Source organism: Macaca thibetana, chromosome 9 (genome assembly GCF_024542745.1).
Source record: "Macaca thibetana thibetana isolate TM-01 chromosome 9, ASM2454274v1, whole genome shotgun sequence".
Classification (NCBI taxonomy): Eukaryota; Metazoa; Chordata; class Mammalia; order Primates; family Cercopithecidae; genus Macaca; species Macaca thibetana.
Window position 1 is genome coordinate 25,759,606 of NC_065586.1, and position 12,832 is coordinate 25,772,437.

The window sequence follows — 12,832 nt, forward strand, 5'->3', positions numbered from 1 at the left end:
TCTACTAAAAATACAAAAATTAGCAGGGCATGGTGTTGGGCGCCTGTAGTCCCAGCTACTCGGGAGGCTGAGGCAGGAGAATTAATTGAACCTGGGCCAATGCTACTGCACTCCAGACTGGCAACAGAGTGAGACTCCATCTCAAAGAAAAAAAAAAAAAGGTTTTAAATGTTTTGGTCTTAAAACCCTCCTTTATTTACACTCTCAAAAAGTTTTGAGGACTCCAAAGAACTTTTATGTTATAGCAATTAAAACTGAGAAATTTTAAAAATATATTTCACTAGTAAGCTCATTACATGTTAACATGAATAGCATATTTTTAAATGAAAAATACCTGTATTTTCCAAAACCAAAAAAGTTTAATGGTAAGAGTGGCATTATTTTATATTCTTGCACATTTCTTTAATGTCTGGCATAATAGAAGACGTTATCAGTTTCTGCATTCAATCTGTGTGATATCACATATTATAGAGCCACTGGAAAACTTCATCATAAATTCATTTTAAAAGTGGTAGATAAAAAGGAGTGGAAAAAAGTCTTATTGCTATTATTAAAGCAATTTTGATCCTGTGAACCTCCTGAAATGGTTTCAGAGACCGCCCTCCACCCCCAACAAATTTCCCCTAGACCACACTCTGAGAGCCACTGGACTTAGCTCTTCTAGCTTCTGTAGTTTTCATATGAATTCTAGAATATATTTGTCTCTTAATTTGGGAGGTAGTAATTATGTGTTTAACATCTTGTCTTCTCACTTAGGATTCCTGTGTCTTTCCAGTTATAAGCAGTCTCTCAGGAATCCTGCATTTTTAAAATTTTCCCACTTTTCTCCTATATTTCTCATTTTTTATCATTCTTAGTTATTTCATGTTCTTTCACGTTTCTGTTGTGAAAGGGATCTATTTTTCTATTGTATTTTAATTGGGTATTGTTTATCTCTGTTGTGATGGTGACTTTATTTTGTATGTGAGCACTCAGTTGCTTTGTTTAATTCTTAAAATCTCCCAAGTATTTCCAAATGGCCATAATTATGTTGAATAATATATGTGCTGTGATCCGTTTTCTGATGAAATAACTTCTTGAAAATTTGAAGCTGTTCATATATGTTAGGCTATTGATTCAATATCATCCCTCTTAAAAATCCACTGTTCAATTTCTAAATTTCCTTTTTGAGACGGAGTCTCGCTCTGTCTCCCAGACTGGAGTGCAGTGGTGTAATCTCGGCTCACTGCAAGCTCCACCTCCCGGGTTCACCCCATTCTCCTGCCTCAGCCTCCCAAGTAGCTGGGACTACAGGGGCCTGCCACCATGCCAGGGAATTTTTTGTATTTTTTAGTACAGACGGGGTTTTACTGTGTTAGCCAGGATGGTCTCGATCTCTTGACCTCGTGATCCGCCCGCCTCCGCCTCCCAAAGTGCTGGGATTACAGGCGTGAGCCACCGCGCCCGGCCCAATTTCTAAATTTTAAAGCTACTTTAAGAGGAAGGGTCTTGAATATACTGAATGACCTTTTGAAATAGATTTTTTAAATCACATTTTTTCCCTAAGATACACATTGATTAGGATTAGATGATCTCTCTTTGGTCTCTTCTGTAATTCTCATTTAGATAACATGAAAGATAGACCCATTGAGATAACTAACAGAATCAAAGGATGTTTTGGTTGTAGTTCTCACCTGTTGAATGGATGAAGGTATAGCAATACTCAAAATGTCCCTAGAGACTGTTCAAGAGAATCTGGCCATCAGGGTCCCCCCCAAGTGAGCCCTGTGTGACAGGAGATCACAGATGGTCTGGAAAGGATTGCAAAGGACCAGGTAGAGTGTTGGTGACTGACGGGCTGCCTCCTGAGGGCAGAAGTTCCTGCCTTTGACTTCAGCCCCAGCCCTAACCTCCTTATCAGTCTGCAAAACGGAACTGGACCCTGGGAGCGATCTCATTAGCCACTATCCCTCTTGGACCTGAAACCCATTACCTTCTCCGGGTCCGGGCCCCTCGCAGTGTGGGGAAGTTCCTGGGAGGAAGATACCACAAGGGGCCGGGAGCAGAATTTGCTCCAGGCACTGGGCCAGTCCGTGAGGGCTCCTGGATCCGGGGTCCCCACTCCCTTCTCGCCGGGCTCTGGGCCAAGAAGGCGCGGCCGGAGTCCCGGGAAGCCCCTCGGCAGCCAGCCAAGGGCCCTCTGAGGATCTGGATGGCGCGGATGGCGCGGCCCCACCTGCGGGCTGTGGAGAGCGCGGCGAGAGGAAAAGTATTCCCCGCGAGCCGGTATAAGGGGCGCCCTCGGTCCGGCAGGCCCGGGTCAGATCCTCCCGCCGACCTTCGGCCCGCCCCCTGCAGGCGGCCCAGTTACTCCCCGGCTCGGCTGCCCCTGCCCGGCCCTAGAGGGAGCGCCCGTAGCCAGCGCCCGGAGAAAGAAGTAAGGAGGCGCGCGGCTTTCCGCCCAGGTACGGGTCGGAGCGCCGGGGACTGGCGTGGGGCGGCGGCGGGTTGCTGGGTTAGCGCGGCGCTGGAGGCGGCCCCGCTTCCTTGGACCCCGGGGCTTGAGGGGCCGGCCCGGGGCTCCCTGAGCGTGAGGCCGCCGCCACCGCCCGCTCACCCAGGTCAGACCCGGAGGACCTGTGTGTATGTCGGGGTCTGGGGTGAGAGAAGGGACTCGAGGGGAAAAGTGGAGCGGGAAACAGAGAAGGGGAACGTGAGGCTTGAACTGGATGGGAGAGCTCGAGGGGAGAAGGAGAGGGATGAATTTGAGGGGGAAACGGGGGCGGGGGGTGAACTCGAGGGGGAGCCAGGAGGAGGGAACGGGAAGGGTGAACGTGAGGGGTGGACTTGAGGGAAGATCTCGTGGGTGAACCCGAGGAGGGAACGCAAGGGGATAGTGAGGGGGGATCTCGAGGAGGGAACGTGAGGAATGAACTTGAGGAGGGAACGGGAGGGGTGAACGTGATGGGGAAACAGGAGGAGGGAACGGGAAGGGTGGCGTGAGGGGTGAAGGAAGATCTTGAGGTGTGAACTTGGGAAAGAAACGTAAGGGGAGAACCTCGAAGAGTAACGAGGGGCGAGAACTGAGGGGGACTTCAGGGGGACTGGAGGGAGGAGGCGCCGGGTCTGGCGGGGTCGCCTCGGAGACCTGTGGCGCTCGCGGGCTTGGCGGCGCCGCCCACAGGTGGCGCTGGGTGGCCCGTCCCTGAGGGAACTGCGTTCTGGGTGATTTCTCAGAACAAGCAGGTGGGTGGAGCTGGGGTCCCTGCAACCCCAAATGCGTCTGTAAAGGAGTTTTCCTTTTAAGGAGAAAGAGCAGACAAGAAAAGTATGATCGTTATTGAGAAATAGAGAAACCTACCAGAAGAAGGATGTCCTTTCAACTCTGCTCACCAACAGCTCTGTTCTGTTCTCCAAGTAGTTGCTAATTCGCACCTTGCTCCTATCCCCCTTCCAGAAAAAATTTTTCATTATTATCGTTAGAATGGAAATTGGCCATAAGCCTTGAAATAACTGTTGTAATGCCACTGAACCCTATACACTAAGCGTTTTTGAAAACTCAAAGAATCTTCATGGATTTTCTGGTTGTTTCTGGTTTTCTTGGTGAATTAACTAATTGTACAGGTGCACTTAAGGCCTCTTAAGCATTTTTATAATTCACACGGATCTGGTAGCCGGAGAGTTGTTTAATGCCAGCACATGAAATGAGGGGCTCTGAATTCCTTGTTCATTGTGTAGAAGTGCGAAAAGTTAGTTACTGAGGAATAAACTATTTGTCTTGCCCTTCTACCTAGAAGTTTCTAAGTTCAACTTTTGGTTATTTCCCCCAGATCCTGAATGTTTACTCCCATAAAGCCATGATCTTTTTGTTTTAGGTTACAGGCCCAGGGCCCCAGTGCAGCCTGGACACAGTATTCAAGGTCTTGGCGTCTGAGCATTATTATGCCTTATTTTCAAGCTTTGTTAACGGTAGGTGATAAAATTGAGAAGTGTTCTGGATTTGCCAGAACCTAAGTGCCAAGTTTTGATAGATAAATGGGGGTGCATGTTATTCTTGCCATATTGATTTTTATTACATTATAAAAGATAATTATTTCAAAATGGGAAAATTTACAGATGCATAAGCTTTCAAAGATAACATGGGCTTTATGAATATATTGATGGGATGTCTAGCATGTGAAAAATTACATTCATTTGTCTTAGTCCTTTAAAATTATTATCTGGGGACGAAAATGCAAACTAAAAGATTGAATTTGGTAATCTTTAATATCAACTTAGTATATGTGTGTATATATACATATATTACAATTTGGTCGTGTCACATAATTTGGTAGCATCATCTTGTCCTTTTTCGACTGCATCTTTACATGCTAAATTTTTGCATTTATTCTTTGAAAAATAATTTTCTCTGTCAAATCCAAAATATTTGAAGGTCCATTATTTGCTACAAGTGGTTTTGATAAATATTTGGAGGCTGAAATACCCTTTAGAATGTATAGTTCTTTTATATAAATCATATAAAGTTTGTAAAATGTTTATTATGTAAATAATTTCTGCAGTGTTATTTCCAACTGCGTTTTCTTTTTCTTTTTACAGACAAGGATCCTTTCATTAGTTTTGTCTGGGAATTGATAATTTGAATGATTGTACCTAACAAACAAACTCCCTTCCCCTAGTAATAGGAAACAAACTCAGTTATTCATCAGAGGGTAAATAGAAGATTTCTGATAAGCTTTCAAATTGATTCACAGATGATCGCTTACTACTTTGGTGACACATAGGGAGTTAGGAACCTCAAGTTGGGAAGCATTACTCTTTTGAACTAAAATAATCTGTCATTGGACACTTAATTTCTACCATGAACTTAAACATTATGACCTTAAAAGCTTTCTAATCTTTAGTTTTCTTTTCTGAAAATATGGGTTACAGTAATGCTTTTCTAAAGGGCTTCTCCTGAGAATTAAATGACATACTGCATGTAAAACTTTAAGCACAGTAGGTACCTGGAATATGGTACGCAGTTAAAAAAAAGAAATCTAGTCACTGTTAATATCCATTTTTCCTAATATCTGAGGGCGATTAGACACTGTGGATATGTTTATATTTATAGGTCATTTCTTGATAAAAAATGCAGAACCTCACATAAAAAGTAGTATGCTGATGGTTTCAAGCCTGAATTTGGCCTTCAAAAGTGTTTCTTTGGGTCAGCTCAGTACTTTAAAATAATTGATTTACTTACCAATATTTTCAAATTAGTTAATTTTGTGTAAGTTCCTGGAGTCCTGGCTTCTCCTGAAAAAATGGAGGACCAGGCAAGACAACTCTTGCAACTGTTCATAGCAGAAGCCAGGAGGAGTTGCCCACTTTGGATGGAGTATACATTCTCCACTTTGCCATATTGCTGTCATCCTCTGCCTTTATTTCATCAAGACCTGCTTCACTCATGTATTTCACCTCCCTCACCCCTGCAGACATTTGACTTTGTGACTTCTGACTCTGGAAATATCCGTTACTAACTTGAACAGTTCGTTGTGTGGCTCACACAATAACTTAACCGTCATCCTTTGAAAAGGAGAATAATCCTATATTGCAACTTACAAAGCAGTTTCTCATAAAACTCAGGTGATACTTATATCAACTCTGAGAATTTGTTCAGACATGCATTATTATCCCATTTTACAGCTGTGGACATTGACTTACACGTTTATACTAAAACTTAATGATCTGGTGACTTAAAGTTTTTGGGGGGCTCACCTTTTAAAGATAGAGATTTTTTTAAAGGAAATTATAGCCTTTCTTTTGGTTCTAGCATTTATTTTAAGCAAGTACTTTAATCCCCATAACTATCAAGGGAGAAAATGAATGGTGGAGAACTGAATACATGTACAAAAGTATATAAGTAGATTTTGTATTTTCCTCTCTGCAAAACATTTTAAAGCAAATTGAAGGGAACAAAACATTGGTTATGACTCATTCAAAACAGAGCATACATATAACTGGACAAGGTCTGTTTTAAACTATACTTTACTGTTGTTGGAAAGCTGGAAAGAATGTGTGTCCGGTTCATCTGGTCTGTAATTAAGCTAGACCAGATTTCTGTGACCAGTTAAGCTAGACCAATTCCTGTGTTTTAGTGTTCTGTAAGAAAAGAGACACCTGAAATTTGTTTGGTGATTCAGACTGGTGTTTTACATGGCAAATTTAGTTTTTTGTAGGTTTCTTTGAACCAGGAGGGCTTTGTTTTATTATTTTCATGATCATCCCAGGAGAATAATCTATAGAATAAATTAAAATCAGGGATATTGCATTTACAGGTGTAGTAACTGTGTATGGTCCTGCTGATGTGTGACTATGTATGAGAGAAGTTCAAACCAGTCTGATAGAGGCTGAGGGAAAGCATCTAGGCAAAGACAACAGCAGGTCCTGGGACAGAAAAGGGTTTAACAATGTTCTAAGTCCCATCAGAAGGCAATTGAGGCAGAAGTCACTGAGAGTGGTGAGAACACGGGAAAGTCAGAAATGGCCAGATCATTCAGGGTCTGGAGAACTTGGTAAAGAATGTGGATTTTGAGGGATTTTTAGCAGGAAAATCAGATGATCTGATTTCTATGTTGACATCATCCTGGCTACTCTGTGGAAAGAGACAAAATTCTATAGCTGGCCAGCTGAAACTCCAGTGTGTTTCTTCCATCATAGGCAGGAACTTCTTTTGAATCTGATGTAATCCTTATGTGATGCAGTGTAAGCAGCTTGATAGAAGTGGGTCCATAAAGGGAAGGATCTGTGAATAATATTCTACAGAATATACATGATGAATGTTTATAAAAGTGAAACTCGTGATATTCAAATATTGCTTGGTTTTGAGTAAAGCCATATGCTGCCTTCTTATCATGTTCTATATCAATGAGGCAACTTGTATTTTCATTGAAAAATGATGCCTCTATGTATTTTGGAAAGTTAATGATTAAATTTATTGATATTTGCATTATATTAGAAAAGAAAATGTGCCTATGGTCACTTATGAAGCAGTTATTACTAAGGTGGGTTTCTAACCTCTTCTACCAATGGATTTGGTCATTACATGTGAAGTATTATGAGATACAGAGCTTGGAGAGAATGGTTTTTGTTTAACTTATGTACTCTCCTTAGAGGTTATATGAGTAAAGAATTAAGTGTTTGGAGTTCAAATATGAAGGCCCATGAATGCAATCATTTCAAGAAAAATAGCTTTTATTTTTCTATTTTTTTCCTTCTGTAATATTTCTAGGAAATTGTCCATCCAATCTGTTTTTAGATTTATTAATATAAAATTATCTTTTTAGTCTCTGCTCTAATTTGTTAGTCTTTTCATACTTAATGTTACACATCTGTACCTTCTTTCTTGCTTGTTTTTTCTTGATCAATCTTGACAAGGATCTCCCTATTTTAAAAAATCACCTTTAAAGAACTATTATATTTATGAATCCCCTAGTCTTTCTCTTTTCCTGTAATGTTTTTCTTTAATTTATACCCTTCTTCTCTCCCCTTTTTCTACTTTCATTGGTTTTATATAATTTTAGCTTTTCTTCCTTTCTAATGTGAAATTTGAGGCTATATATTTTCCTCTGTGCACTGCTTTAGTTGCTGGTCGTACATTTTGATGAGTAGAATTTTCATTATTATTCAGTTCTAAGTCTATTTTAAAATGTTCATTATGTTTCCTTTTTGACTTTTAAACTGTTTAGTGCCTTTTTAAGGTATGCAATTGTATAGTGTTTTTTAACAACGTAGTTTGTAGTAGTTAATTTCTTAATTGCATTGCAATCATATGTGCTTAGAGAGTGTATCTATTCTTTTTTGTATGTAGGATTTCATATGTATTCTGGCATATCCATTAAATATTCCTTGTTAATTATGTTGTTTAAATTTTATTTATCCTTACAAACACTTTTTTTGTTCAGTTAATCAAAAAATTACAGAGAACGCGTGTTAAAATCTCCCATTAAAACTGTGAATTTATTTCTTTATTTCTTTCAGCTTTTATTTGACATGTTTTGGGGTTCTGTTTTCAGTTTTTGTATTTTCTTGATGAATTCAGTCTTTGATGACTATGTAGTGGCCATCCTGCCTCTAATAAATATTTTTACTTTAAAATATATTTTGTCTGTTATTGAGCTAGCCACATCACTTTCTTTTATCGAGGATTACATGGTACCATATCGTACTTCCATTCTTTTCTCTCTATTTAGGTTTTAGGTGGATGTCTTTCAAACAGCCCATAGCTACCAATTTCTTTCTTTTCATTGGTGAGTATAGTCCAGTTACAATTATTGTGGTTACTGGTGTATTATAATGATTTCCACATGTTATTTTGTGCTTTCTATTTCTACTGCTTTTTCTTTATTTTATGTTTCCTTTATTCTCCTTTCCTGAATTTTTTAATTGAATGACTTTTGTAAAGTCAGGTTTTTTTCCCTTTCATATTTTGGAGACTGTACACGGTAATTTGAGATTCTACTATTACAAGTATTTGACATATATATTTTTCTTTTAAAGTCTAAAGTTATTTCTAACTGCTTCCTGAACTATAGAGGAACTTAGAACATTTTAAATCCTATCACGTTTCCACTTTTGATTATTACTGTTCAGCCTTGTCCAACATAGCCCATTATTGTATCCTACAATTAGTGTTAGTTTAGATACAACATAAAGTTTCTTTGCTGTTTTCGGTAATTTAGACCTTTCTTGCAGGATCATTGTCATTTTTGAAGCATATCCTTTAGAAGTGCTCTTTCTCAGGGGTCAGTGGTGTTAAACTTTTTTTTTTTTTCTGAAAAATACCTTTATTTTGCCTTTCATCTTGACAGATAATTTTATGGGTACTTTTGTTAATTTCAGATTAGCAATTATTTTCTTTCAGTGTTTTGAATATATTATGCTACTGTCTTCTTTTGAAAAATCAGCAATCATTCCAATTATTTTCCTCTGTATGTAATAACTCTTTTCCGGTTGACTTTAAGAGCTTCTTATTGTCTTTGTTGCTGTATAGTTTCATTGTGGTGTATATAAGTGTGAATTTCTTTTTATTTATCTTATTCGAATTTTCCTGAATTGGAGTGTTCATAACTTTCATCGATTTTGGAACCCTCTCAGTCATTATTGGTTGCCTTTTCTCCATTCTCTTATTTTCTCCTCAAATTCTGATTAGATTTGTATTAGGCTGAATCAGTCAAGAAAACAGAGTTAATGCCATATAGTTCAACAGAAGGAATTTAATATGGAGAATTAGTGACAAATGTTTGTCACATCTGAAAGCCAAATAGGGGATAGTGAGGCAATTTAAAAGTTAACAGTGGAAGGCTGGGCGCGGTGGCTCAAGCCTGTAATCCCAGCACTTTGGGAGGCCGAGACGGGCGGATCACGAGGTCAGGAGATCGAGACCATCCTGGCTAACACGGTGAAACCCCGTCTCTACTAAAAAATACAAAAAAACTAGCCAGGTGAGGTGGCGGGCACCTGTAGTCCCAGCTACTCAGGAGGCTGAGGCAGGAGAATGGCATGAACCCAGGAGGTGGAGCTTGCAGTGAGCTGAGATCCGGCCACTGCATTCCAGCTTGGGTGACAGAGCAAGACTCCGTCTCAAAAAAAAAAAAAAGTTAACAGTGGCAAAAAACTGTTGTCACTTCCCAGGCTGCAGGAGGTAGTCTTAGCAGAACCCAGACTCCGAGGCTATCTAGAACCCCGGCGGTTTCTGTCCTACAGGAACAGCGACCATAGAGAGCCATAGCAACTGATGGAGACATCACCATAGAAAGCAAAGAAGGCAGAGGAAAAATATTTTGATTTCTCCCTTCTCGCTACTTGGGACTCACTGGCAGAATTTCTCAGGGCAGGAAGCCAGTTGGACAAGGAGTGTAGGAAATATGGTTTTGAGATGTCACTCCCCAAGATTCAGGAGAAGGATGATTATGCATGGATGTGAGAGCAGCCTGACCATCCCATTCTCCTCTCCATATCTTTTAACCTGGTTTTCACATTTTTTCTATGATTTTGACCCCCTGCATTACATTCTCAGTAATTATATTGCTGTGGTAAAAGATACATTACATAAAATTTTCCTTTCAAACTATTTTTAAATGTGCAGTTCCGTGGCATTAAGTACAGTCACATTGTTGCCCAACCATTAACACCATCCATCTCCAGAAATTTTTTATTTTCCCAAACTGAAACTCTGCATTCAACAATAGTTCCTGTTCTCTCTTCCCTCAGCTGCTAGCAACCACAATTCTACTTTTTGTCTTTGAATTTGACTATTCTAGACACCTCATATGAGTGGAATCATATATTTCCCTTTGCGACTGGCTTACGTTGCTCAACATAAGGTCTTCTAGGCTCATCCATCTCATCCATGTTGTATTATGTGTCAAGTTTCCTTCCTTTTTAAGGCTGAATAATATTTCTTTTCTTTTTTCTTTCTTTCTTTTTTATTTTTTTTAGACAGAGTCTCTCTCTGTCGTACAGGCTGTAATGCAGTGGCACGATCTCAGCTCACTGCCACCTCTGCCTCCTGGGTTCAAGTGGTGCCTCTGCCTCACCTCCCGAGTACCTGGGACTACAGGCATGTGCCATCACACCTGGCTGATTTTTATATTTTTATTAGAGATGGGGTTTCACCATGTTGGCCAGGTTGGTCTTGAACTCCTGACCTCAAGTGATCCGCCTGCCTTGGCCTCCCAAAGTGCTGGGATTACAGGCGTGAGCCACCGCGTCCAGCCAAATAATATTTCATTTGTAGGTGTATACAGCATTTTGTTATCCATCTGTCAGTGGACATGTAGGTTGTTTCTGTCTTTGGCTATTGTGAATAATACTAACATTAACATGGGTGTACAAATATCTCTTTAAGCCTTTGATTGAGTTCTTTGGCTTATATTCAAGAGATGAAATTTTTATCCTATGGTAAGTCTATATTTATTTTTGTGAAGAATTGCCATACTATTTTCCACAGCAGCTGCAATATATTCCTGCTAGCAATGCACAAGAGTTCCAATTTCTCTACAACATTAACAACACTGAAATCTCTTTCTGGGTTTCTTTTTTCTAAATAATAACTTATAATGAGCATGAAGTGGTATCTCATTGTGACTTTTTGATTTGCGTTTTCCTAATTATTAGGATGTTGTACATCATTTCATATGCTCATTGACCATTTGTATATATTATTTGGAGAAACTTCTAATCAAATCCTTTGCTCATTTTTTAATTGGGTAGGTTTTTTTTTTGAGTGGTGGGAGTTATTTATATATTCTGTATGTTAACCCTTTATCAAATATATGATTTGCAAATGTTTTTTCTCATTGTGAAGATTGTCTTTTCACTCTGTTGTTGATGTTTTGTACATCCCTTGATATCCAAAAGTTGTGGTTCTTACCAAGTCCAATTTATGTATTTTTTCTCTTCTACTTGTGCTTTTGGTGTCATAGCCAAGAAATCATTGCCAAATTCATTTTCATGAAGCTTTTCCCATATGTTTTCTTCTAAGTGTTTTATTATTTTAGCTCTTATGTTTGAGTCTTTGATCTATTTTGAGTTAATTTTTGTATGTGATCTAACAGTAATGTTCTTTTGCATGTGGATATCCAGTTTTCCCACCACCACTTGTTAACAAGACTGTTTTTTCCCTATTGTTGGAAATCATTTGACTATATTTCTGGGCTCTCTATTTCACTCTATTTGTCTATATGTACCAGTACCACAACGATTTGATTACTGTAGCATCGTAGTAAGTTTTGAAATCAGGAAGTATAAAACCTCCAACTTTGTTCTTCTTTACAAGATTACTGGAGATCCTTTGAGATTCCACGTGAGTTTTAGGATGTTTTTATTTCTATTTCTGCAAAAAAAACCATTGAGATTTTGATAACAATTGCATTGAATTTATAGATCACTTTGGGAAATATTGACATTTAACCAATATAAAATCTTCCAATCCATGAACACAGGTATCTTTCCATTTATTTGTGTGTTCTTTAATTTCTTTCAGCAATGTTTGTAGTTTTCAATACACAAGTCTTTCATCTCCTTGGTTAAGTTTATTCCTAAGTATTTTATTCTTTTTGATTCTATTGTAGATGAAATTATTTTCCTAATTTCTTCTGGTTGTTCATTGTTAGTATACAGAAAAACAACAGATTTTTGCATGTTGATTTTGTATCCTGCAGCTTCGCTGAATTCATTAATTAGTTCTAACGTGTGTGTGTGTGTGTGTGTGTGTGTGTGTGTGTGTGTGTGTGATTCTTTAGGATTTGGTACATATAAGATCAAATAGTCTGTGAACAGAGATAATTTTAATTCTTTCTTTCCAGTCTGAATGCTTTTATTCATGTTTCTTGCCTGATTGCTCTGACTGGGATTTCCAGTAATATGTTGAATAGAAATGGTAAAAGTGGGCACTTTTGTTTTGTTCCTGATCTTAGGGAAGAAGCTTTTAGTCTTGCACCATTGAATATAATGTTAGCTATGGGCTTTTTACAAATGGTTATTATGTCAAGGTAGTCTTTTTCTGTTCTTAGTTTGTTGAGTGTTTTTATTTTGAAAGGGTGAATTTTGTCAAATGCTTTTGCTGCATCAACTTAAATGATCATGTGTTTTTTCCCCTTTCTTCTGTTAATATGGCATATTACACTGGTTGATTTTCATATGTTGAATAATTTTTGTAGTCCAGAATAATTCTCCATTGGTCATGGTGTATGATCCTTTTAACATGCTGTTGAAGTTAGTTTGCCTGTATTTTGAGAATTTTTGCATCAATCTTCACAGATATATTCATCTCCAGTTTTCTTCTCTTGTAGCGCCACTGTCTGGTTTTGGTGTC

The 12,832-nt window shown here is 38.8% G+C and overlaps 1 protein-coding gene across 1 annotated transcript in view; it reads left to right on the top strand.

Annotated features, from left to right (window-relative positions):
* The first annotated feature begins 2,344 nt into the window (after positions 1-2,344).
* MYO3A (myosin IIIA) overlaps positions 2,345-12,832 on the top strand; it is a 266,360-nt gene continuing 255,872 nt past the window's right edge. The window contains exons 1-2 of the mRNA XM_050804485.1: positions 2,345-2,444; positions 3,862-3,948. The gene's annotated coding sequence lies outside the window, so the exon portion shown is untranslated. The remainder of the gene's footprint in view (positions 2,445-3,861; positions 3,949-12,832) is intronic.